This window comes from Leguminivora glycinivorella, chromosome 21 (genome assembly GCF_023078275.1).
Source record: "Leguminivora glycinivorella isolate SPB_JAAS2020 chromosome 21, LegGlyc_1.1, whole genome shotgun sequence".
Classification (NCBI taxonomy): Eukaryota; Metazoa; Arthropoda; class Insecta; order Lepidoptera; family Tortricidae; genus Leguminivora; species Leguminivora glycinivorella.
The window spans coordinates 3,104,943-3,132,599 of record NC_062991.1 but is presented as its reverse complement, the minus strand read 5'-3'; the positions used below and the strand labels follow the sequence as shown (position 1 = coordinate 3,132,599).

Genomic DNA, 27,657 nt, shown 5'->3' with positions numbered 1-27,657 from the left:
GCCGCGGGTAAGAGCTAGTATATTATACCATAGATCAAGAACGCGTCTACTTAGCGTGCCCGATAGTCACCGTACTCACAGCTTTTGCGCGTCATTTTTTTTGTTGGTGGGGAACCTGTATGATGGATGGATGCCCCAGATATTTGCTGAGTCATGGATGTTTGTATATTTCGAAATAATGGACAGAAATTACAAAGAAAACTGTAGATGCAACTCATGCAACTAAGTGCATCGATTTATAGAGTACTTACACACATTGTTATACAAGGCAATTTATCTGCGTTGACTAGGGGCATTTTAAGAATTTGGGTCCCCCAATTAGCGTAAGTTGTTAACAAAAATTAACTCGCTGTCAGTTTTGTGACGACAATTAACCATAAAATCTGTCTAAAAATTTACTTTTTCACGTTCTGAATGTAGAGTATCGCTTAAAGTTTATGTAATTAACACAAAAACAATATTTTTATTGAAATTTCATGATTATTTAATTATCATCACAAAAGTGACAGTGAGTTAATTTTTGTTAACAACTTACGCTAATTGGGGGGTGCCAAATTATGCAAATGCCCCTATACAGGATGGATGTAAACTTGTAACAACTTACAGATTTTCTAAGATCACTCATTATTCGATTCTATTGAAGTTCAAAACTCTAATTTATTTAGTTATTTCAAGGAATTTGAGATATCTATATTGAAAGATTCAAGTTGAAGACATTGACACACTTTTAAATTATGTTAATCATTATTTCCATCTTAAACAATATAAACAAGTGGATAATTTATAGTTTTTCTAGACACCCCGCGGCGATTCACATTCCTACATAGCGGTCGGAAATTTTACAACTTCCTTGTTTGAGTTCGATCAAAATGGAAAGTAATCATCTAAACTTATTTATTCTTAGGTGAGTGACTTGTGGATTCGGCGATGTTATTTTTTTAGGTTTCTGTTTAACAACTAACATTCATCATTCTCCTTGCGTTATCCCGGCATTTGCCACGGCTCATGGGAGCCTGGGGACCGCTTTGACAACTAATCCCAAGATTTGGGGGTAAGCACTAGTTTTTACGACAACGACTGCTATCTGACTTTCCAACCCGAAGGGTAAACTAGACCTTATTGGAATTAGTCCGGCTTCCTCACGATGTTTTCCTTCACCGAAAAGCGATTGGCAAATATCAAATGACATTTCGCACATAAATTCCGAAAAACTCATTGGTGCGAGCCGGGGTACGAACCCGCGACCTCCGGAACGAAAGTCGCACTTACTACTATCATTATTGTACTTAAATAAATCTTGGAGAAATTTCATTGTAAATTCCATAGGTAAGTAACGTAAATTAAAAAAATAAAAAAAATCTACAATATAAAATATATAATTACTATTGTATATAATGTATATTTGATCAATATCAAGTACCTATCGAAATACAAATATTAATTCAAGTACATGTATGTATATGTATCATGAATTACAACAGTATAGGTAATAGTTAATAGGATTAAGTGGCTTTATTACCTACCAATGGAAATAAAGACAGTGACCTTCTTTCAGCTGTAAGAATTGTGTTCTTATTAAAATCTTATGGGCTCCTTCTGTTACACCGTGTATGTCTTATTAGAATCTTAACAAAAGGTACTGAATCCATCAGTTAAGACGATACAGGAGTCAATTCTCCATACAAACGCTCTCGACTATTTTCTCCCTGGTTTTTGACGATAGAGCAATGATTTTTTCAACACAGATTGAGGGGAAACAGAGAGAGAGGAAACAGACGAGAGCGGAACCTTGATTTTAAATTTTTTCGCAATATCTTTTAACTGAGTTGTTCTGTAGGGACAATTTTTTTTCGATAAATCTAGTTAATAACACTAGTATATTTAACTAAAATTCCCAAATGGAAAGGGGGGGCTCCTTTCTATTTTAGCATTTTCGCTCTTGTAGCCTCTTAATTCCCCCATGCCGCAAATAGAAAAACACGTAGAAAACTTAAGTGAAAGTTGGAGTGAAAAGGTTGCGTCACTGTTGTTGAGTGCAGCGCATGCGCGAAATGTAAATAAATACTGGGTGTTTATTACAAATTATACCTCTATGTGTCCCATTTACAGTCACAAGTGTACTTATTGAAATATATAAAAAAGAAAACTGACTGACTGACTGATGACACATCAACGCACAGCCGAAACAGCTGGTCCTAGAGATTTAAAATTTGGCACGTAGGTTCCTTATAAGGCATAGAGGAGCACTAATAAAGGATTTTTCAAAATTCACCTTCTAAGGGGGTGAAATGGGGGTCCAAAATTTGAATAATATTATTTTTAGTACGCGGATGAAGCCGCGGGAAATAGCTAGTTGACAATAATACACCATTTACTCAGCTTCGTATTTTGCAATGGATCATCTTTAAACAAAATTAAAAAAAAAACGGAACCGTCGAAATTGCCTTTCAAATCCCACAGTCAAACCGTGGAAACTGTTTTGTGGGACACTGTACTTGTATAAGCTGTATACATTTATGTTAATAAATAAATTTAGACAAATTTTCAATATTTATACAGGTTGTTTTATTTACTCACCAACAAGAATTTACGGGGTCAAATATTGTACTTTTACTGAGAGCCCATTGCCGAAATCGCGAAAACATTACAATCCCAAAGAAAATATCAAGGGTCAGTCAATAAGTCTCAGTATGACTAATTAAATGTACATTGTGTTTTTATTTTATAAAACAACTAGCGACCCGCCCCGGCTTCGCACGGGTAATATACCTACATGTAAACCTTCCTCTACGATCACTCTATCTATTAAAAAAAACCGCATCAAAATATAGTTTTAAAGATTTAACATCAACGAAAGCGACTTTGTTTTATACTATGTAGTGATAATAGCTACGTCAACGAAATCTCTTTTTCATTCTAGTTCTTAAAAAAAAAACATTTATTTTATTAAGGAAAATCAAATTTTTCGTCCAACTGGTTATTATAATTTTCGTAATTACCATACTTGCGATTTTGCTAGAACTATGTTTTTTTTATTATCAGTCCGGGTCATCGCGGCCATGAGTCATTGGTAGTCAAGCTGACACGCGGAAGTCAAACCAGTTCTATCCAGTTTTACTTTTATCTTAATGTGTTCCAGTTGTCTGAAATTAGACCTTAATAGGGCAAGAATAAACGTAAGCGTGAGTGCATAGATAAAAGTGTAAAGTTTTGATAAAGACTTCATACAAATGGTGCTAAATCGTATTTATTTTTTTAAAGATTTAATCAAACATAACGTTTGTTTAAAAATACATAGAAGTGAAATAACTTTAACATAATTAGTTAATCATTACTTAAAATATTATTAAAAAAAACTAAATCAAAATCGGTTCATCCGTTCGGGAGCTACGATGCCACAGACAGACACACACACAGACAGACAAACAGACAGACAGGCAGACAGACAGACAGACGGACAGACAGACAGACACGTCAAACTTATAACACCCCTTCGTTTTTGCGTCGGGGGTTAAAAATACTCTTATTCAAAATTAAATGAATAAAATATAGGCATCAATAGTTTAAAAACACGAACGAGACCTCAATTGATCATATATTTATGAACATTCTATTTCGGCCATTCTAATTAACACTTATATTTCAGCCCAAATTACTTAAAAAAAAAAAACAATCTTCTATAAATGTTTCTTTACGTACTTGTTTGTTTTTATTTAACAAATGACAAATAGTTTTGTGCATCCGTTACATGACACCCTGTATGTTTTAATTGGATGAACAGAGTACCTATTACCACAGTATAATAAAGAGTACTATCGTACAGTATGGCCATTGGCCACTCCCGCTCCCCGCTGAAAGTGCTACCCACCCCCTCTCGGTTACCTCACAGTTACCGCCTGTGAAAAACGCGAACAGTCGACCTGTCATACTCATACAAGCATGGTAACTTACCATGCTTGTATGAGTCAGATATGGTAAGCGTTCACCTACACGAGCTTAGAATGTGTGATAGGAACGCACCTCTTTCATATATATTTGATCGCCAGTGTCCGAGGTGTGTTATTACGGTAGGTACTACTATATTTTGTTTTACCATCATTGTCCTCGTTCTTTATTATTAATGTTAAATCAAATCAACATTGTACTATCATGGGTTAAAGACAGTGCAAACAGTGACAGCACTTTCATTGTTCTAGAGAGTATACAAAATAGTATTTTATACAATCGTGATATAATACACACACAGCTTTTCAGTCGAGTACCATGTTTAGGCCACAAACTTGCTGAGTGGCCTAATAGTACGGTACGAGAGTGAAAAGTTTAATTATATCACTATTGTATTACAATACTTTTTCTACGAGTCATCATCTTCATCATCAATGGACGAAAATATCATCATTCAAGTTTAATGTTAATAGCGTCGTTCACCGTTGTATCAACATCGAATTACCTAGCAACCAATTGTTTGTAATAGTACTAATAGTCGTCTCTGATTGGCCGATAACGCGACAGATAAAAATAAATGTGTTTCAGATGCAGAAAAATTGGCCAGGTATCGCAAATTAGTATAGAAATTGTATGAAGTTCTATTTTTGAAATTATTACAGTTAACTAAAGTCAACTATAATGAGATTAATGAGAATAGTTGAGTCGGAACTGCCATAGAGTATCCAACACTGAAAAGTTAGCACTTATTAATTTAAAAGTTTAAAAGTTTAGTCTGTGGTGTCCTAATTGACAGATTACAAACGACGAGTAGAAAAAGATATATTAAAAAATCTATAAACAATGAAGTTGTAGGCTGTAAGCAGGGCCATATTTACCAAAATTGTCTACCCCATTTTTAGGGTTCCGTAGTCAACTACGAACCCTTATAGTTTCGCCATGTCTGTCTGTCCGTCCGTCCGTCCGTCCGTCCGTCCGTCCGTCCGTCCGTCCGCGGATAATCTCAGTAACCGTAAGCACTAGAAAGCTGAAATTTGGTACCAATATGTATATCAATCACGCCAACAAAGTGCAAAAATAAAAAATGGGAAAAAATGTTTTATTAGGGTACCCCCTACATGCAAAGTGGGGGCTGATATTTTTTTTCATTCCAACCCCAACGTGTGATATATTGTTGGATAGGTATTTAAAAATGAATAAGGGTTTACTAAAATCATTTTTTGATAATATTAATAGTTTCGAAAATAATCGCTCTTAAAGGAAAAAAAAGTGCGTCCCCCCCCCTCTAACTTTTGAACCATATGTTTAAAAAATATGAAAAAAATCACCAAAGTAGAACTTTGTAAAGACTTTCTAGGAAAATTGTTTTGAACTTGATAGCTTCAGTAGTTTTTGAGAAAAACACGAAAAACTACGGAACCCTACACTGAGCGTGGCCCGACACGCTCTTGGCCATTTTTTTTGGATTCCACTCAGAATCGCGAGCTCTTTCACTTCTAATAGCAGAAAAAAGTGTCCCAAGGTTTTTTTCCCATTCCGTTACCATTTTTTCATACATTTTGTATAGCGGTAACGGAATGGAAGGTTCCAAAAAATGTATGGAAATCTTGGGACATTTTTTATCCTATCAGGATCGAAAGACCTCGCGATTCTGAGTATTAATCGCGTAAAAAATACCCATGTTGCAAAAAAAGTGGGGTGGACAACTTTGAAAAAAAATTGCCCCGCAATGGTTGTATACTTAAGTAATTTCTCTTTAGTTGTGCAATAGTATATTACGGTACAAGTGCGGATAAGAGGAAGTTCGAAACGAGTGGCGACAAATTAAAGCACGACCAAAGGGAGCCCTTCGCGTGTGTATCTGAATCGTACTACGTTTTCGAACTATGTCATAGTGACATTATAAATCAGATTGTAATAAATCTCTTACTGCTTGTCATTTTGACATGGTTGTAAATTGGCCTACTTAGGGTTCCTATTGGTTGACTGTACGGTCAACCAATTTGAATCCTAGGCCACTCTAGAACCAGGGTTCTAGACACAGACAGGTCTCATTTAAACCATGTTCTATTTGCCATAAGAAGTCACATTGACGTTTACTGTGCAAAGGTTCTACAGTGGCCTAGGATTCAAATTGGTTGACTGTACATTATTAGAAGTTTTTCTGAGAAATTAATTGTATTTGACATGAAGAACCTTTATGAAATAAAACTATGGAAACGGATTAAATCGCGTATAATGAATTTAAAATACATCCCGACGTTTCGAACTCTTTACAGCGTTCGTGGTCAACGGGTGACTGAGGAAAAATTACAATGTGCAAAAGTACCCACATACAAGAAATATTAACGAACCATGACCACAAATAATATAGATTTCTAAGGCAGGTTCACACACTATTCGGGATGTATTTTAAATTTACGCGATTTAATCCGTTTCCATAGTTATATTTCATGAGTAACTATCGCGGTAACCGAAGACAATATTATGAAGAACCTTCCCTTTTTAATGGAAATAATAAAAAACACGGTGTATGTATGTCAGCAGGACGAGACTAACTACTGTACTGTTGTGTCCAGTTTTTGGAAAGTGAGGCGCCATCGCCAGGACGAACTTTCTTTTTGCATGAACTAAAACAAGGTCATTTTAGTAAGTATTATTACGTCTACTGTCTTTGGACTTTTTTATTCGTAATGAATAAGTTATTAATTGACGACCGGTGACCGACGACCTAGCTCGCAGTGACCCTGCCTACCGCGGTCACGGGTTCGAATCCCGGTAAGGGCATTTATTTGTGTGATGAACACAGATATTTGTTCCTGAGTCATGGATGTTTTCTATGTATATAAGTATTTGTATATTATATATATCGTTGTCTGAGTACCCACAACACAAGCCTTCTTGAGCTTACCGTGGGCCTCAGTCAATCTGTGTAAGAATGTCCTATAATATTTATTTATTTATTTATTGTATCTTAGATACCGCAAAGACAAACAAAACTATAGACTGAATTTTTCACCTTTAACTAACCATTTTTCAAGCCCGTATTAGTCATAAAAATAATATACATGACAAGAAAATAACAAGAAATATATGATAGAAAATGACAAGTATTATGAGGAATCCCGCCAAGAAAAAAATTAAATAACACTGACTTAAATAAATAAAAATGCTTGTCTGGATACCATTAAACCAAAGTAAGGTTACAAATTAACAAAAATACATACAATCACGCCTGTATCCCATAAAGGGGTAGGCAGAGCAGACAGAACACATGAACTACTCAAGTTTCAGTGCCACTCCTGGAAAAAGGGTTGAACGAAATTGTGACAAAACAAAAACAAAAATTATGGATCAAAATATATATGTCATAATTTCATTTTCTTTCAAACCCTTTTTGCCAAAAGTGGCACTGAAACTTGAGTAGTTCATGTGCTCTGCCTATGGGACAGGGCCCCTTTATGGGACACAGGCGTGATTGTATGTATGTATGGATAAAAAGTCGATTCACCCATACAGTTATTGTACGGGTTTCTATAATAATGTATTAGAACGGGATGTAACTGCATATTAAAGGTATAAGTTATGTGCACTTAGAGAAATTACCTGTAATTCTTCGATTTCTACTTAGGGCTGTCACTTCTTACGAGAGAATAAAGATAAATCAAAATAATTCAAAAACGAAATAAATTACACATATGAAAGGTAAAGTGACCAAGGTGCCTGAGGCTGGAATCGAACCAGCGTACTCTGCAATCGCGACAGATGCCTGTTTCCGCTCGGCCATCCAGGTCACAGTTGCTAAGGTCGAAATTATCTCTCATGTGAGTAATCTACTATACAAGGACTAAATAGGAATAACATTTTTTTTCTAGCCTATAACCCACTACTGGGCAAAGGCCTCCCCTTTCTTCCACTACCAATCACGATTTGCCGCCTGCTCCGGCCAGTTGCTGAAAAATGCGTCGAGTCATCCCGCCATCTTTTCTTTGGCCTACCTCTGCCCCGGCTGATCGGTGGTGTCCAGTCGGTAGCCGATTCGGCCCACCGATCTGGATGCATTCGGCAGACATGTGAGACATGTCCTGCCCAATCCCACTTGAGCCTTGCAGACTTAACACCCACATCTACAATACCAGTTTTGGAGCGCAGTTCGGTGTTCCTAACCCGATCGGTTCTGCGGACTCCGAGTATGCTGCGCTCCATTGCTCGCTGGCAAATCTTGAGTCGGGACTTTTGGGCTTCCGTCAATGACCAAGGAATAACATAATAAATAATAATTAATATAATGTGTTTTGAGGATGTTCTAATATGTAGAGGGAAAATCTGTCTGCAACTGCCCCAAACATCCCAAGTTACCCACCCGGACTTCATTAGGACAGTTGACAACCCTGTATCTATGGCACATTTTACAGTTCGCTGGTTTCACACCGGATTGCAGTTTGCTCAACTTATCGGGTTTCACCAGTAAACCTTCGGTTTGCATTATTATGATAAATAGGGTGGGTGTCGACGGTTATACATAAATATGGCACACGTGTTTAGTGGATAACTGTGGAATTCAATAGTGTAATAAATGTAATAATGGATAAAAATGGATCAGTTACAACTGTCCCCCAGTCGGGATTTGCCCCGCTGTACCTTATAGCGGCAGTTCAAGGTTCGTTGGTTAGCCACCGGATGCCGATGATTGGCACCTTTTTATTAGGGTTCCGTAGCCAAAATGGCAAAAACGGAACCCTTATAGTTTCGTCATGTCCGTCTGTCCGTCTGTCCGTCTGTCCGTCTGTCCGTCTGTCACAGCCGATTTACTCGGAAACTATAAGTACTACAGTGATGAAATTTGATGGGAATATGTGTTGTATGAACCGCTACAAAATTATGACACTAAATAGTAAAAAAAAGAATTGGGGGTGGGGCCCCCCATACATGTAACTGAGGGATGAAAATTTTTTTTTCGATGTACATACCCGTGTGGGGTATCAATGGAAAGGTCTTTTAAAATGATATAAAGTTTTCTAAAAAACATTTTTCTTAAAGTGAACGGTTTTTGAGATATCAGCTCTCAAAGTCGTAAAAAGTATGTCCCCCCCTCTATTTTTATAACTACGGGGTATAAAATTCTAAAAAAAATAGAGGTGATGCATGCTAATTAACTCTTTCAACGATTTTTGGTTTGATCAAAGTATCTCTTATAGTTTTTGAGATAGGTTGATTTAACTGTAATTTTGGTTAAGTTATTGGTTTATTATATTTGCTGCTACGGAACCCTTTGTGCGCGAGCCCGACTCGCACTTGGCCGGTTTTAACTTTTTTAACGGCCGCTGGTTAAATTTGTCTTGGCAGTAAAGATTCTGTACCGTTATGCTTTCACAGTGGGTTAATGCTGATGTGGTCTTGACTGGCAGTGATTTTTATTGCTTTATCTTTTGTCTATTTCTGTATTGACCTGTAAAAGTCATTAAATTGTTGGAGGATTTGACTGAAAAGTTAGAACTGTTACAAAAGTTGGGTATTCAAATTTTTAACCCCCGACGAAATAACGTGTCTGTCTGTGTGTGGCATCGTAGCTCCCGAACGGATGAACCGATTTGGATTTAGTTTTTTTTTTGTCTGAAAGCTGAGTAAGTCGGGAGTGTTCTTAGCCATGTTTCATGAAAATCGGTCTACTATGTCGCGGTCGGGGGTTTTTTCAAAATTTTAATTTTGTGGTTAGGTTATTATTGCTTTATCCTTTGTCTATTTCTGTTTTGACCTGTAAAAGTCATTAAATTGTTGGATGATTTGTCTGTAATTGACTAAGTTACAACTGTTATAAAAGTTGGGTATTCAGCTTATTTAGACGACTTCACATTGTTATTGATGACTATCTACACCTACAATATCATTTTTCACTTATTATGACATTTGTAATAACAAATGCTTCATTGGCAAGTTTTATTTTTAGATTCTACGTACTTATGTATTAATTGGTCTAATTGTTCTCTCAGATTCTAAAGACTAATGGAAGTGAGTGCTGGGCCACCAAGACGAATGATGAGAGAAGACTGCATGTGAATGAAATGAGAATGTTGCGATGGATGTGTGGTGTGACAAGACTGGATAAGATTCAGAATGAGTATATAAGAGGAAGCCTGAGAGTAGCGCCAGTGACAGAGAAGGTGAGAGGAAGCAGATTAGCATGGTATGGGCACGTAATGCGGAAGGATGAAAGCAATGTTATAAAACGAGTGGTGGTGGATGGATACAACGGTAGTGGAAGGCCTAAGAAAAGATGGATGGAATGTGTGAACAATGATATGAGAGTGAAAGGTATTAGTATGGAAATGACGGCTGATAGAGAGGAATGGAGGAAAATGATCTGCTGCACCGACCCCAAATAATGGGAAAAGGGCAAAGGAATGATGATCATTCTGAAGACTAATGATTTGAGCCGTCAGGAAAGTAAGTATCTATAAAACCCAAGTGTGATCAATCATCAATCAATAATCGTAGCATAACAAATAATTTTGGTACCTTATTAGCATACATCGGGGTTTTGGGAGCGGGAATGAATTCGTGTATTTATAACTCTGTTTATAGTAACTTGAATTACTGAAATATAGATTAAACTATGTATCTGGCTCCAAATGTACCTAGAAATGTTATAGTAATGTCTGTTGTTCATCGTTTTCACCCTTTTTGGGCTAGTGTAAATCATTCCCGCTCCCAAAACCCCGATGTATGCTTATTAGGTATTAGATGAGCAAATAAATAAGTAGGTAAGTATCCAAACAAATAAACAAGTTCGGTATCAGTGTGCAAAAAAATAAAAAAAAGGTTAATTACTTGCCTTCAAGGTCGAAGTGCAAATATTTGATATGTGGCTAATGTAAAATGAGTGGACTACTCCTTTAGGCAGCGTTCCCACTTAAGCGTCGCGTGTCTCGGGGCGCGCAACGGACGTCTCCGCCACGCCGCCTGAATGTAATTCAAAAAACGCCTCCTCAGTACATTTTGTATAGGAAGGACGTAAGACGCGCCCCAGGCGGCGTGGCGGTGGCGTGGCGCGCGCCGCGCCGCCTGGGGGCGCGTCTTACGTCCTTCCTATACAAAATGTACTGCAGAGGAGACGTTTTTTGAATTACATTCAGGCGGCGTGGCGGAGACGTCCGTTGCGCACCCCGAGACATGCGTCTTATGAGTGTGGATGGTCCCTAAAAGGTGACTGAGTCATAAAAAAAAACAGATAAATTAAGTAAGGATTAAAATAGCATAGCGTCATCTCTTCGTGTCCTCAGTTTACAAATTTACGGAATTTTCATATATTTTTATTACATTTCCTCTTTTGTTACTCCATAAGTCCATATGGACAATGGTAACACAATAAGAAAAATATGTTATTACTCGTTTTACCTATTAGAATTAAAAAGACTAGTCATTCTGAGTAGAAATAACATAAAATTTACCAAAAATATCACATTTAAAAAAGTGGACAGAAAGTAACGCTCTTAAAAAAGTCGTAAATTCTCTTGCAGTTAAAAGTTAACACTACCTTTAACGGTGTCACCTATCACCATCGGGTTAACGAGAAACCAATCTAGGCTAATTAAAAACAACAGTTATCTGATGCACGTAACTATGTAAACAGACCATAACTTAATCCGGTTAAAACTATCGCATGGTTAAACACAATGTCAAGTACGGGCAGTGTCATAGACCATATATAGCAATAGACTACTGACTACAAATGCCTTTGTACATAACCGTTATAATTACTTTCTGTACATGTAATTTGTTCTGTACAATAAAGTGTTTACTACTACTACTACTACTAATGTGGTGCGAAAAGATTTTCCTTCGTATTTTTGCGGAAACGTACGAACGTGTCATGCTATTTCAGTCAGTCTCAGTACAAGACGTACTGACACTGTCTGAACTAGCACGACAAATACGAACGTTTCCGTAAAAAATACGAAGGAAAAGCATTTCGGACTACATTTATACACTACATTTGAAACTGAAATTAACCTATTGGTCATGAGGATGCCAAAAATAAGTCAATTTTGAATCCTGTCAAAGACAGATAAATTCAAAAAGTTACCAACCTTTACTCTTTTGACTTTCCTTATTAACCACCATCGCAGTGTCTGTAATTAATTTTATTTCATTTTCTTTGTAAAAAAAAACATTAAAATTTCTAATACTTAACCGAACTAATCAAAATAATTTGATCGTATTAATCTTCAGCGACGCCCCGACGCCGTATGTTGGTATGCAAATCAGCACGCATGTAATCGAAAGAATTTTATATACATGTAGTATCTATTTTTAGGGTTCCGTACCAAAAAGGTACAACAGGAACCCTTATTGACCGGGAGATGGCGCTATACACTATAATACTCATTAGTGCCTATACTTTTGTCTTCTAGTCAAGTCATTAGAGTTATATGAAAATAAGATTATTTGTACTTTAGTTTGAAAGAAATACGGAACCCTCGGTGTAGTACTCTATTTTTATTAATGGTCTGTGATTAGCGCAAAAAGTAGGCGACATTCTATACATTCTAGTTAACAATTTTGACACAGTTTTCACACCATGACGGTGGAAAACACAAGATCAACCAGTTAAACGGGCATTTTAATATCGGTGACAAATAATTAAGAACGCCTGTTGGTAAGAGGTCACAGTAACTTACGGTTGCCTTTCATACCGGATGAAATCAATGCTGAAATAGTGAAAAAAATTGGCTGTTTCATAGAAAGGAGCGGCATTATGACAGTCGAAATATATTCTTAGAACACATTAATTTATCCTCATAGAAAATAATTTAATTTGTATTTTTTTAGTAGCACAAACCATAAATAGATGGAGGGCGCCATAAAGCCTTCGGTAATTGTGTTTTATACTTGAAAATTTCGACCCTTGCCACCGTGTCCGAATGGCCGAGTGGTTTAGGCGTCCGTCGCGATAACGGAGGACGCTGGTTCGAATTCAGCTTTGAACACTTGGAGGCCTTGGTCACTTTTTCTTTATGACATTTATTTCAATCGAAATATATTTTTCAGTACAGATGGTGTTTTTTTACGCACTAGTGCGAGAAGTGGTTCATTATATGCCAGGTCAAAACTTCGCAGGCTCATCTGGGGGCCGATTTTGGAGTCTGACGGCGTTCGAATTCAGAAAATTGACACTGAAAATAATAGGCAATTCACCGTTTTCAACCGGTATTTTAGTGACAGTGAGACTCAAATAATAGGCAATTTCGGTGACAATTTTCTGAATTCGAACGCCGTGAGATTCAAAAATCGGCCCCCTGTACTGAAAAACGTCACTCGTGTCGATTTAAAACACTCCCTTCGGTCGTGTTTTAATTTATCGCCACTCGTTTCGAACTTCCTTTTTTACGCACTTGTAATGTACTATTTTGCGATTTCAGCATTGGTCTCATAATAAATCTTGTTCATTGTGATCTCAAAAGTCACTATGCAAAGTTTGAATGATCCTTTTTATCTCACCGTGTATAGGTATAATGTATACCATAGATCAGGAAAAATATTTACTCAGTGTGCTAAAAGAAGTCAGTCAAAAAAGGTGTCTCTGATAGAGAATAAACTGAACGACATTTTTTTCAAATCAGGCAATGTTACGGTAAACTTTAGTTGCTTATATTTTTTGTCTAAAAGCCAAAACTTTCTGCTAACGGTATTTTTGTCAAAGCATTGACAAGCGCCATCAAAGCTCTTAGCCTAAATGTTTAAACTATTTATCTTTGTAATAGAAAACACAGAGCAGGCAATAATTAATAGGGCTACATTTGTTTACATAATTAATTAAATACAATGAACAGTGAGTAATTCAAGAAAGTTATTCGAGTGTTTCCTGAAAATTCATTAAAAACTAAGCCTTATTCATGAGAAAGTTACTAAACTGATTAATAAAAAAGTATTTTGTCCTTGTCTCACAAATACATGCTGCTGTGTGGTGACGGGTTAAGAATTTCACCACCCCCTTTCTTCCCGTGTGTGTCGTAGAAGGCGACTATGGGATATGGGTTAAATTGTGGCGTAGGCGAGAGGCTGGCAACCTGTCACTGCAATGTCACAGTTTCGTTTTCTTTCAACCCCTTATTTGCCACGTGTGGCACTGAAGCTTTAGTAGTTTCATGTGTTCTGCCTACCCCTTTATGGGATACAGGCGTGATTGTATGTATGTATGTGTACATAAGTATAACATAAGTAATACGTTTTTATTAATTAACAATTTTCGGCTTCGCCTCAACATTCTCACTTTTTGTTCATTTTAAACATCTGTTGTAAATTATATACTAATAGCTTTTGCCCGCGGCTTTGTTCGCGTTAGAAAGAGACAAAAAGTAGCCTATGTCACTCTCCATCCCTTCAACTATCTCCACTTAAAAAATCGCGTCAATTCGTCGCTCCGTTTTGCCGTGAAAGACGGACAATTTTTTATTTATTTTATTTATATATTATTTATTATTACGAACTTCCTTTCCTTTGTTTTGAACTGTTAAACTTTTCAAGTTCAAACATATAATTTTAAATGATTCACGCCCAGGAAATGTGGCAAATTCCTGTATCTTTGAACCTCGATAATATTTATACAACTAACAAAATAACTAGCAAAACACCGAACAAAGAATAATATTCCAAACGGTTATGACTCTTAACCTTACTTGAATAAGTTTTAAAATAGCGTACAAAATGGCTTGATGATATGGTTTTAAAATATGAGTAATATTTTCTTTGTTCTGTAAATATTTGAAATGGAGCCGTATTGCCTATATGTTTAGGTTTAAAATAGGATGAGTGACGAAGCCGACGTGTTGTTGTAATAAAGTAGATAATTATAGACAAATCAGCTGTTTGGCAGATGTTAGAATAAGCCTTAAAGTCCTTAAATTATCATTGTGTGAAGGTTAATTGCATAATATATTTTACATAAATTATATACACACACTAAAGCCTATATTCTCAAACTGCTTAAGGTCTGATTTAGACGGAGTGCGAACTCGCATGCGATTTTAGTTACATTGCGGGCTGTTGAGGTCACATACAATTGTGCACAGCCGTCAATACCGCAATGTAATAAAACTCGTATGCGAGTTCTCGTACCGTCTAAATGGGCCCTTACCGCTCTTGGCCATTAAAGGGTTGAAAAGAAAAGAAAAACTGAAGTTTAATTTTGTAGGCAATATCGACGTTGTAATGATAATATGTATTTTACTCTATCAAGCCAATTCCGTCACGACAAAAAGAGGAGCGAATGTTTATGGTCCTCAGAAAAATTGAATTTTTTTTAAACTTGAACTAAAATAACTTTAGATAAACACAACTCCACGACTCATTTTGTGATGTAGAAAATGCATTAATACATTAAATGAATTGTATAAAAATAAGCATCACACGACACTTCTACACGACATTACTAATATTTCGTTGTAAATAAATCAATTTAAATAATCTACATAATTGCTTTCCAAATGATAAAGTATCATTAAGCTACCGATTGTCGCCAGATAACCACTCGCCACGATTCTGACAAATGGTTTCATACACTATTGATGTTTACAATTAATGAACACAAATATCAATTAAGTAACGATGTACTATTATTTAAAAAATGTATATGTCAATCTACTGTGTCTAAGAGACCGTCCACACCCAAGAGACGCATGTTCGCCGACGCGGAACGGACGTCAGCGCCACGCCGCCTGAATGTAATTTAAAAAACGTCTCCTCAGTACATTTTGTATAGGAAGGACGCGCAAGGGACGTCGCTTGGCGCCCACCAGGCGACGCGTCGCTTCAGTCGCTTGGCGCGCGCCGCGCCGCCTGCAGGCGCGTCTTACGTCTTTCCTATACAAAATGTACTGAGGAGACGTTTTTTAAAATTACATTCAGGCGGCGTGGCGCTGACGTTCGTTCCGCGTCTTCGGACATGCGTCTCTTGAGTGTGGACGGTCCCTTAGGCTGGTTCTACGCGGACCGACCGCGAGAAGCGATCCGCGCGACTATTATTTATGTTTTTAAAACTGTATTTAGTATTTTAGTATAAGGTACAGCGGGGCAAATCTCGACTAGGAGACAAAAGTAACTGGACCATTTTTTCCACGTTTTACAATGTTTGCATTATTAAATAGAGTGTCCACCGGTTGTATACGGTAGGCGTGTTCAGTGGTACATCATAGTGTAATAATGGAAAAAATGGATCAGTTACAATAGGGATGATGACTACATTCAAATAACCTAACCTAACCACAAAATTAAAATTTTGAAAAAACCCCCGACCGCGACCTAGTGGACCGATTTTCATGAAACATGGCTAAGAACACTCCCGACTAACACAGCTTTCAAATGAAAAAAACTAAATCGAAATCGGTTCATCTGTTCGGGAGCTATGATGCCACAGACAGACACACACACAGACAGACGATCGTCCAAAAATACTAAACACGTATTTTTCACTTTTTCTAATTAATAAAAAAATACAAAGATATAGAGCATCAAAGTTCCGGAGTGGGGGCTCGTGACGTCACTTCTAAGTAAAAATTGTACCTAGACGTGACGTCACGCGAAACTTCAACGCACTGTACCGTCGTCATTTTTCGTTCATAAGAAAAAAGAAAAAATATGTATCCAAAATTCTTTGATAATCTAACTGACGGACTAATAAGTTTTTTTAGCCGTCTCGCCTATTGTCTTGCAATAAAAAATATTTTTCCCCTCACTAGCTCGGAAACACGTGTTTTGTCCTTTAATACCAGCGGGTAAAAACGCATTTTATCCACTAGTGGGTAAAGTAATTTGACCTTGAATAAAGTCAAATTAACTGCTATAAAATTTATAAAAGTAGGTGAATCTAGTAATAAAGATGATTTACCACCTGTGGAACTACTGGAAGCAGTGATTAAACGCATTTTTGCGTTGTAGTTTCTTCGCTATAGTGAGGGGAAAAGTTTTGTGTTACACTCGGGTGCAAATGTATTTTACTTCTCGTGTGTTAAAAAACTCGCAAGTTCAGGATTCTATTTTCGAACCACTCGCTTCGCTCGTGGTTCAACTATAGAACCCTTTCACTTGCTCGTTTTTCAATTCCACACTCGGCGTTAAAATACAACTTTGCCCCCTTGTATAACAAATAACTATAAAATCACCAACAGTGACCTAATATGTTATATTTAAATTATACACTACATTGTAATAATTGTAATCATTACACTAATTATAGGTGCCAACATGTATTTATTCATATTAAACAATTGCCTATCTAATTATGATAATAAGTAGGTAAGTAACATACCTACCCATACAACCATTTCAGTCGCAAAATCTTCAAATCAGTAACTAACTGTCAAATGTGACATAACGCGTGGTAACGTCGTGCAAACAATGCGACCGTATTGATACAATAACAAAATGTAGTCGTCGTGTGCACTCGTTACGGTAACAAAATGTGTACGAATTTGTGGCTGTCAATGTCACTGTCAGAATGACTTTTAACGACACTTTATTAGTCGACGTTTGCACACATAACGGTAACAACATGTGGACGAATTTGTGGCTGTCATTGTCACTGTCAGAACGGTTTCTGACAGTGACATTGACAGAATTTGTACACACATGTATAAGTCTGATTACCGAACTGCTCCTAAACCACTGTATCCGCAAATGACAATCTGAAATACGAAGGTTTCTCAAACTGTCTTGTGAAGTTGTGGACTGGTTGCTTTGAATCATTTAAATATGAGCGAATTAAATAATAATAAACGACGACGACCATTTAAGCACTCTTCGACATTTTATAGAAATGTGGGAAAGTTAAGAAAAGTGCAGAATGATAATACAAATAGATATAGATAAGCACTTTATAGTTACTTAATGTATTAAATATATAATTTTAATTCTTATTGATAAAAATGAAGTGTAGTGTTGCTTTACACAATAAAAGTAGGAATCAAATGAAATAGAGTATTTACTGTGATATTAATAGAATTTCTGTTGCGCAATGATAGTTTTTTTCAGTACAGATGCTGCTTTTTTTAACGCAGTAGTGCGAGCAAATCAAGCAATGATTCATTTCTTGTCTGGTCGAAACTCTTAGCTTAGATTTAGGTACTGAAAATCGTCGTACGATACACGTGCGAAAAGGACATTCACAACTCGTGTCGATTTAAAACACTCCCTTCGTTCGTGTATTAATTTATCGCTACTCGTATCGATTTTCCTCTTTTCCACACTCGTATCTACAAGTATTTTGTTTGGGTTACAAAAAAAAACACATTATTTACTCTACTACGTTTTATTTATGTCTCTTTAACATTACAAATTTGTAGACACTTATCTATACAAAAATCTTGACAAAAGAAGTACAGATCGCTGAAATTAATGTTGATAGTAATATTAATGACGACTACTTCAACAAGTGTCAATTGTGAAATGCCGCAAAATACTAGTTGCTCTATAGAAGACCATAATAATATGATCCCCGATCCTTTACAACCCAGCAGCTCGGTACGCACGTTACAATTTTTTTTAAATCTTCTTTAGTGAGGGCAACTGAGTACGACGGCATATTTAATTGTTTATAAAGTTTGAGGATACCTGGAAAAAATTAATACAAGAAGCCATTTTGAAAATATAATAAATATTCACTGCTTTCGGTCACGCGTGTACGCTGCAGTGGCGGAGCGTCGATACAACTCGATTCCCAACGGGTTCCCTAAAATTCTCTAGTATCTGTAGAAGTTTACAAAACAGATCCCGAAAACCCCTCCGGCTTTACCAACGACGCCCCGCCACTGGTTGACCATTTTGCGACCGTTTGTCGACCGTTTGGTGACCGTTAGGCGACTGTTTTTTACATGGAATATTACCGTCTTAATCCATATTTTAACAACTTTATTGGTTTTCTAGGCATTATTTTTATTATTTCAGTATAGTATATGCACCGGAGCACTAAAACTTCACCAATCAATATACATAACACGCAAACACCGAGTAGTCAATAATAATATTACTGGTTAAACTGAGGTAAATTGATGGCGCGTTGATAAATTTAGACTTATTTTATGAAATCACTCGAGCAATTTAATTGGCCATGGTAATTAGCCCACATTATATTACAAATGCAAACAATATTTATTTATCATCGGTATATATAAATAAATAAATATACAAGAATTGCTCGTTTAAAACTAAGCAACTAGGTATTGAAGTTCTTAATAGGTATTTTAATAAAAGTTATTGAAATATTAATGCAAATATTTATTTGAATAGTTAAAATATTAATTTATTTCATAAAGGTCAAATTAAATATTTGGGTATTATTTTATTTTTTTATAATTTTATTTTATTGAAATATTAGGCATCTTGAGATGACATTGTTTTGTTTATTATAATTATTATATTATATGACACAATCACAGTAGGTATATGTAGATGTTTTATTTTGTGCAGATAGCAACTACCCTCAAATTGTTGGTGTAATAATTATTTTGACAAGTTTTCTGAAAAAGAAACACTTTACCACCATCTTTAGTCTTTTGTTTATACCATGTCGGTGGCAAACAGGTACAAAAGTCATACAATATATTTCTGGTATGTGTGAAAAGTTACATCCAAACCCGTAGTTTCAATATTTTTTGCTTGATTGAGCATAAATAAACATTGCAAATCCTAACATCTATAATATTAGTAGTGTAGCAGGATAAACAGCATAAAAACGCTATCGAGACAAGGATATTTATTATACTTTACAGTTACTGCAACTATTTTACGCAATGCGGTACTACATTCGCGAGGAGAGCGACAAAGGCTGTATCAAGGACTTCGCCCGCTTAGTGTCTACAGATCTTAAATATCATCTGAAAACAGTAAAAACATCGATTCACAGCCGTTCTCAAGGCAACCCAGTCCATATAAAACGCTGTTATGGAAATTATATCTAAAATTAACTATAATACTTACCGATAGCAACTATATTAGATTACTCAGCTTGTTATTATTGCGGATAACTCGCAATTGAAGTCTCCAACAAAGTCCTAGACAGTTTTAGAGACTAAAGGAAGTCTAGATTATTTAATTTCGGCACTTAGTTCGTAACTGATACACGCGTGAAATAATTTAATTGCTTATTTCCAAATAAATCTTCACGGAACGAGCGCGAGCGGGCCTCGTAGCACGTCCATTAGGTAGAAAATAACAAAGGGCACTGGTGTGACTGGTGATGATTGACGTTTGGTTTGCAGTTGACAACAAAGTTTCGTTCGGAAAGAAATGATAATAAAAACAAGTTTTGTATTTATTGTTGTACACTATAATTTTTTTCAATTGTTGTTGATATTATGGAATATTATTTATTGGTACATATTTAATTGGTAAACATATTTTATGTTGTATTTCACAAGTAGTTCAGTGTAATGAGTGTTAGTTGCGTATAACGGAACGCCATGGAATATATCATGAACAAAATCTTACTTTAAATTGTATGAAATTTGATATATAATTTTGTTATTTCCAAGAAAATACAATGGAATATTTTGTCATCAATCATTTTGTTAATTTTTTTTGACAAATTTGTTTCGTATAATCGTATTTTAAACAGCCCGCTTTATATTATTCACGCCCAGTTTGACGTCACAATACGGGGTTCTCGAACTACCTTACCGCACCCTACAGCATTCATATGAAAACGGTGTAAGTGCGTACATGAATAATTTAAAAGGCTTTAAGCCGTTGTGATAAGGAAAGATTTTGTGTGGCACGATTAATAGTTTGCAATATCGCCACCAGGTAGCAGTGTCGGACTGAAACAAGACTTGCGCGGAATCCACCAATCAAATTCCTGGAATTTTGACGCAATTTGCAAATGGCCGTGAGGAGGACCGTGCCCGGGATAAGGTGTATGAAAAGCTAATGGTGGTAGGGTCCGTGTTAAAAACTTGTGATTAATTCTTGATTCAGTGTGGTGTTGTTGTACTGATACAAAATGTGCCAAAAAGTGAGAATCCAGTCTTAATGGTGATATAGGAAGCGCCCTGAAACCGCTGGAGGGACGATCGAAGTTACATTGCTGACGGACGGGTAAAAGTTCTTGTCTTATTTTACCAATTACTTCTACTGTTGGCTTGTAATAATAATGAATAAGTGTTTGTGCCTTATTTTTGTAAGTTATTTACTTGTTTGAATTGGGACCGCGACGTTGATAAGTTTATCGGACAAGTTTTCGTGGGGCACCGCCGGTCTGTGCAATTGGGTGAGCCATTTAATTTCTGTTCCGACCGCTATCATTGAGTCAATCTAGTTCCGTTTACCGTGCGTTAGGGTGCTTTCTAGTCCACCGTATGCTACGATGTCACGTATTCGTGAAAATCTAGGCGTGCATGTACGCGTACTATAGGTACTTGCTTATAGAGTACAGAGGCACAGCCCCTGTTGCTAGTCAGGCCATCGATTCTTATACATATCACTACATTACTGGAAAATATGACCACAAATAACTTCAAACAGCCACTATGTGTGTTCATGTGGTAGTTATGACGGATTATATTGACGTTTTGGGCGTATTTCAGATACTTTAGTGGTGTGTAAAATATACGATGTGCTCTATTATGTACCTGTCATACAGTGTGGAAATACGTTAATAGTAGTTATGAGTAATTTGTGGTTAACTAGGATACTTTATTCAATTATGTTTTAATACTAAGTTATATTTATTCAAATTGATTTTGTCAACACTATAGTTACTACTCTAAATGCAACTTTTTGTTTCTAGTAGAAATTGAATAATAATTATTACAATGTTCCATGCTTTAAGATTGAATATGGTTTTATATGTGTATTTGTTTTTTCCCTTAGACATCGATAATCAACATTGAAGCATAGGATGATACAAAATTATGAACATGGTCTGGTGGTCTGTGTGTCTCTTACTATTGTTTTGTTTGTCATTTTTCTGTCTATAAAGATGGTGTTTTCATTTGCCTGTCCTGATCACATTCACTTGTAAGGCACTGGTCCCATCGCGAGCTAGTAAACTATGAGCTATTGGCTATAAAAACGAACAAAAGATAATCACTCCCGTGTAAATAAAAGAGACATGGCGATGTTTATAGTTACTCGCCCAGTGGTGAGCTATCAAAATCGCCGTTTCTCTTTTATTTGCACGGGAGAGCTTATCTTTTGTTCGTTTTAGTAGCCGATAGCTCATAGCTTACTAGCTCGCGATGGGACCAGTGCCTAACTGTGTCTGTTTTGTTTCCTTTATGTACAAGCTTATACATACATACATCACATTCACTTAGTGCTGAATGTTTTTCTCCCTGATTTTTGTCACTTGTCATCTTTTATACTCATCATCATCCTCCTTGGTTATCCCAGCATTTGCCACGGCTTATGGGAGCCTGGGGTCTGCGTTTTTTTACGAATCCCAATATTTGGTGTGGGTTTTGCACCTATAATTAATTTATATTGCTGTCATTTCTGTACAGAGACATTAACATAACAGCACACATCATAGATAATCATTGGTTAATCACACATCATAGTAATATTGAATAGACATAGCAACAGGGTCAATGTACCAAAATCCTTGTGTGTGGAAAGTGTCTTTTCCTAAACTATTTTTCTGTATAGTCAGATATTGGATTTCAATCAGCCAGTAATTTTTTTTGTAATCACCATCAAAAATGATCTTTGAAAAATAGAAAATTTTCATGTTTTATCACAGATAGGATGAATGTGGAACAAAACTTATCATCATCATCATAGTTTAAGAGCTTCGCTCTTGTAAGTTTGTGCAATGTCTGAGTAACTGCCAATATTTTGTATCCTGGGCTATACTTTCGATTTCCAACTTTAATGTATTTCTTTGATTTGGCTGTTATTTTCAATTATGCTTTTGGGTATCATCATCCTCCTTGCCTTATGCTGGCATTTGCCACAGCTCATAAGAGACGGTCTGCTTTGACAACTAATTCTGCTTTTGAGCAAAGCTTGGAATTTTCTTCAAACAAAAATACCAGTTTTACTTCGTCCGTTTCCATTCTTTGGTTTATTATTTTATTTTTAATGGTACAATAAAACGAAGTTTTTTATCTAAATACAGGACTCAGTTCCATGTATTGAGCATATAATAATTAAAAATGTTAGGCATCTTCGGGATTTTTGAAAAAAAAAAAAAATGGTTCCAAGGTCATACATGCAAAATCACACCTGGGGCCCATTTCTCGAAGCTACAAGTTACAATTTACAAGTGGTAGTCAATGTCCTAATATGACAAGTTGGAAAGACACTTCCACTTGTAACTTGTAAATTTCAGTTTTGAGAAATGGGCCCCTGTAATGCAAACACAGACCAGGGACCGGCCCGCTATCCCTTATACGGGGTTTTGTATGGGTATTTCGTTAGGCTTAACTTACCCTACCCTATTGACGCGATACCCTTTCATTTTGCTTTTAAAGCCCTAACGAAAGCGCTTACCTAAAATAGCCCAATACCCTTTCAAAACCCTTATCATCGGCTCAGCCTAACGCCATAAGGGTGAGCCTTATATTGGGTTTTATTTGCTTTCCCTTATAGATCATATCGTGCGAGTTTAAATCCTGTACCTCGCTCATAAAGCACACATTACTCCGAACGAAATAACATACGATCGTTACCTATGGCGGCACTGTGTGTGATATTTGCGCGTTTCTGTTTAATGGAAACGGCTGTAGATAAAATAAGGTTCAATTTTCAATACCAAATACTTATAGTTATGATAGGCTCCTGCTTTGCTCGGGTGTAACACAGGCAAACGCTGCTTTTTAGGGTTCCGTAGTCAACTAGGAACCCTTATAGTTTCGCCATGTCTGTCTGTCCGTCCGTCCGTCCGCGGATAATCTCAGTAACCGTTAGCACTAGAAAGCTGAAATTTGGTCCCAATATGTATATCAAATCAATCACGCCAACAAAGTTCATAAATAAAAAATGGCAAAAATGTTTTATTAGGGTACCCCCCCATGTAAAGTGGGGGCTGATTTTTTTTTTTTCATTCCAACCACAACGTGGGATATATTGTTGCATAGGTATTTAAAAATAAATAAGGGTTTACTAAGATTGTTTTTTGATAATATTGATATTTTCGGAAATAATCGCTCCTAAAGGAAAAAAAAGTGCGTCCCCCCCCCTCTAACTTTTGAACCATAAGTTTAAAAAATATGAAAAAAATCACAAAACTAGAACTTTATAACGACTTTCTAGGAAAATTGTTTTGAACTTGATAGGTTCAGTAGTTTTTGAGAAAAATATGAAAAACTTCGGAACCCTACACTGACCGTAGCCCGACAAGCTCTTGGCCGGTTTTTTTTTATCGGACTTGTCTTGATGAGTACCCGAAGTCTAGCTGATGCTGAACCCTGGCTGCACCTAGGAGAACTCGGGTTTAGTGTAACACAGGCAAACGCTGTTTTCGTCATCGGACTTGTCTTGATGAGTACTCGAGTGAGCCGTACCCGAAGTGCAGTTGATGCTGAACCCTGGCTGCACCTAGGGGAACTTGGGTTTAGTGTTACACAGGCAAACGCTGTTTTCGTCATCGGACTTGTCTTGATGAGTACTCGAGTGAGCAGTACCCGAAGTCCAGCTGATGCTGAACCCTGGCTGTACCTAGGGGAACTCGGGTTTAGTGTAACCCAGGCAAACGCTGTTTTCGTCATCGGACTTGTCTTGATGAGTACTCGAGCGAGCAGTACCCAAAGTCCAGCTGATGCTGAACTCTGGCTGCACCTATGGGAACTCGGGTTTAGTGTAACACAGGCAAACGCTGTTTTCGTCATCGGACTTGTCTTGATGAGTACTCGAGTAAGCAGTACCCGAAGTCCAGCTGATGCTGAACCCTGGCTGCATCTAGGAGAACTCGGGTTTAGTGTAACACAGGCAAACGCTGTTTTCGTCATCGGACTTGTCTTGATGAGTACTCGAGTGAGCAGTACCCAAAGTCCAGCTGATGCAGAACCCTGGCTGCACCTATGGGAACTCGGGTTTAGTGTAACACAGGCAAAATCTGTTTTCGTCATCGGACTTGTCTTGATGAGTACTCGAGTGAGCAGTACCCGAAATCCAGCTGATGCTAAACCCTGGCTGCGGCTAGGGGAACTCGTGTTTAGTGTAACCCAGGCAAACGCTGTTTTCGTCATCGGACTTGTCTTGATGAGTACTCGAGCAAGCAGTACCCAAAGTCCAGCTGATGCTGAACTCTGGCTGCACCTAGGGGAACTCGGGTTTAGTGTAACACAGGCAAACGCTGTTTTCGTTATCGGACTTGTCTTGATGAGTACTCAAGTGAGCAGTACCCGAAGTCCAGCTGATGCTGAACCCTGGCTGCATCTAGAGGAACTCGGGTTTAGTGTAACACAGGCAAACGCTGTTTTCGTCATCGGACTTGTCTTGATGAGTACTCGAGTGAGCAGTACCCAAAGTCCAGCTGATGCTGAACTCTGGCTGCACCTAGTTGAACTCGGGTTTAGTGTAACACAACACAGGCAAACGCTGTTTTCGTCATCGGACTTGTCTTGAGTACTCGAGTGAGCAGTACCCAAAGTCCAGCTGATGCTGAACTCTGTTTGCACCTAGGGGAACTCGGGTTTAGTGTAACACAGGCAAACGCTGTTTTCGTCATCGGACTTGTCTTAATGAGTATTTGGGTGAGCTGTACCCAAGATAGAGCTGATGCTGAAACCTAGCTGTACCTAGGGGAACTCGGGTTTGGTGTAACATAGGCAAACGCTGTTTGCGTCATCGGACATGTCTTGACGAGGATTTGGGTGCGCAGTAGCCAAGACAGCGCTGTAGCTGAGCCCTGGCGGTATCAAGGGCAACTCTGGTTTCGGTACATTATAATATAGAAATATTTCATGCAATCTCAAGTTAGGCATAAAAACATAATATTAACTGAACAAAAATCTTACCAGAAGTGAATATTAACATCAAGTAGTTAGAACACATTTATTAATTTGCCATACATGAAACAATTTATTTGTGTCTAAAAAAATACGTATGTATATCCATTTGAATATCAAAATTAAGTACAGTCGATTTCACTAATAGTAACACAGGGAATAAAGAGAATACTGGAGTTCCAAGCGTCCATAGACTGCGGTAACTACTTACTATCAGACGCGCTGTATGCTTGATTTCTACCAGTAAAGTATTTCTGTTTCAAACGATCTTCATAGAATTCACAACAATCAACAGAAATAGTTTGACAGATTCTATGGTACTACTCAACTCAACCAAGTACCAGTCATAAAGACGAGTCTCAGATATTTCACGATGACAAAAACAGCGTTTACCTATGTTGCACGAAACCCGAGTTCCTCTAGGAATAGCCCGAGCTCTACCTTGGTTACTACTCACTCAAGTACTCATCAATACAAGTCCGATGACAAAACAGCGTTTGCATATGTTGCACGAAACCCAAGTTCCCTTAGGAATAGCCAGGGTTCAGCATCAGCTCTCTACCTTGGTTACTGCTCACTCAAGTACTCATCAATACAAATCCGATGACGAAAACAGCGTTTGCCTATGTTGCACGAAACCCGAGTTCCCCTAGGAATAGCCAGGGTTCAGCATCAGCTCTGCCCTGGTTACTGCTCACTCAAGTACTCACCAAAACAAGTCCGATGACGAAAACAGCGCTTGCCTATGTTACACCAAACCCGCGTTCCCCTGGGAAAAGCCAGGGTTCAGCATCAGCTCTACCTTGGTTACTGCTCACTCAAGTACTCATCAAGACAAGTCCGATGACGAAAACAGCGTTTGCCTATGTTGCACGAAACCCGAGTTCCCTTAGGAATAGCCAGGGTTCAGCATCAGCTCTACCTTGGTTACTGCTCACACAAGTACTCATCAAGACAAGTCCGATGACGAAAACAGCGCTTGCCTATGTTACTCCAAACCCGCGTTCCCCTGGGAAAAGCCAGGGTTCAGCATCAGCTCTACCTTGGTTACTGCTCACACAAGTACTCATCAAGACAAGTCCGATGACGAAAACAGCGCTTGCCTATGTTACTCCAAACCCGCGTTCCCCTGGGAAAAGCCAGGGTTCAGCATCAGCTCTACCTTGGTTACTGCTCACTCAAGTACTCATCAAGACAAGTCCGATGACGAAAACACCGTTTGCCTATGTTGCACGAAACCCGAGTTCCCTTAGGAATAGCCAGGGTTCAGCATCAGCTCTACCTTGGTTACTGCTCACTCAAGTACTCATCAATACAAATCCGATGACGAAAACGGCGTTTGCCTATATTGCACGAAACCCGAGTTCCCCTAGGAATAGCCAGGGTTCAGCATCAGCTCTGCCCTGGTTACTCCTCACTCAAGTACTCACCAAAACAAGTCCGATGACGAAAACAGCGCTTGCCTATGTTACTCCAAACCCGCGTTTCCCTAGGAATAGCCAGGGTTCAGGATCAGCTCTACCTTGGTTACTGCTCACACAAGTACTCATCAAGACAAGTCCGATGACGAAAACAGCGCTTACCTATGTTACTCCAAACCCGCGTTCCCCTGGGAAAAGCCAGGGTTCAGCATCAGCTCTACCTTGGTTACTGCTCACTCAAGTACTCATCAATACAAGTCCGATGACGAAAACAGCGTTTGCCTATGTTGCACGAAACCCGAGTTCCCTTAGGAATAGCCAGGGTTCAGCATCAGCTCTACCTTGGTTAC

General features: G+C 37.7%; 2 protein-coding genes across 3 annotated transcripts in view; one reads left to right on the top strand and one right to left on the bottom strand.

The window, feature by feature from the left end:
• Window positions 1–20,148, bottom strand: part of LOC125237309 (ATP-binding cassette sub-family D member-like) — a 112,484-nt gene extending 92,336 nt beyond the window's left edge. The window contains exon 1 of the mRNA XM_048144298.1: window positions 19,915–20,148. The gene's annotated coding sequence lies outside the window, so the exon portion shown is untranslated. The remainder of the gene's footprint in view (window positions 1–19,914) is intronic.
• A 657-nt stretch (window positions 20,149–20,805) lies between these two features.
• LOC125237372 (guanine nucleotide-binding protein G(I)/G(S)/G(T) subunit beta-1) overlaps window positions 20,806–27,657 on the top strand; it is a 43,771-nt gene continuing 36,919 nt past the window's right edge. Inside the window, exon 1 of one of the 2 annotated variants that reach the window (XM_048144382.1) lies at window positions 20,806–21,030. The gene's annotated coding sequence lies outside the window, so the exon portion shown is untranslated. Of the gene's footprint in view, window positions 21,031–21,179; window positions 21,203–27,657 lie in introns of those variants that run through there. The other variant, XM_048144383.1, reaches the window with a different exon arrangement.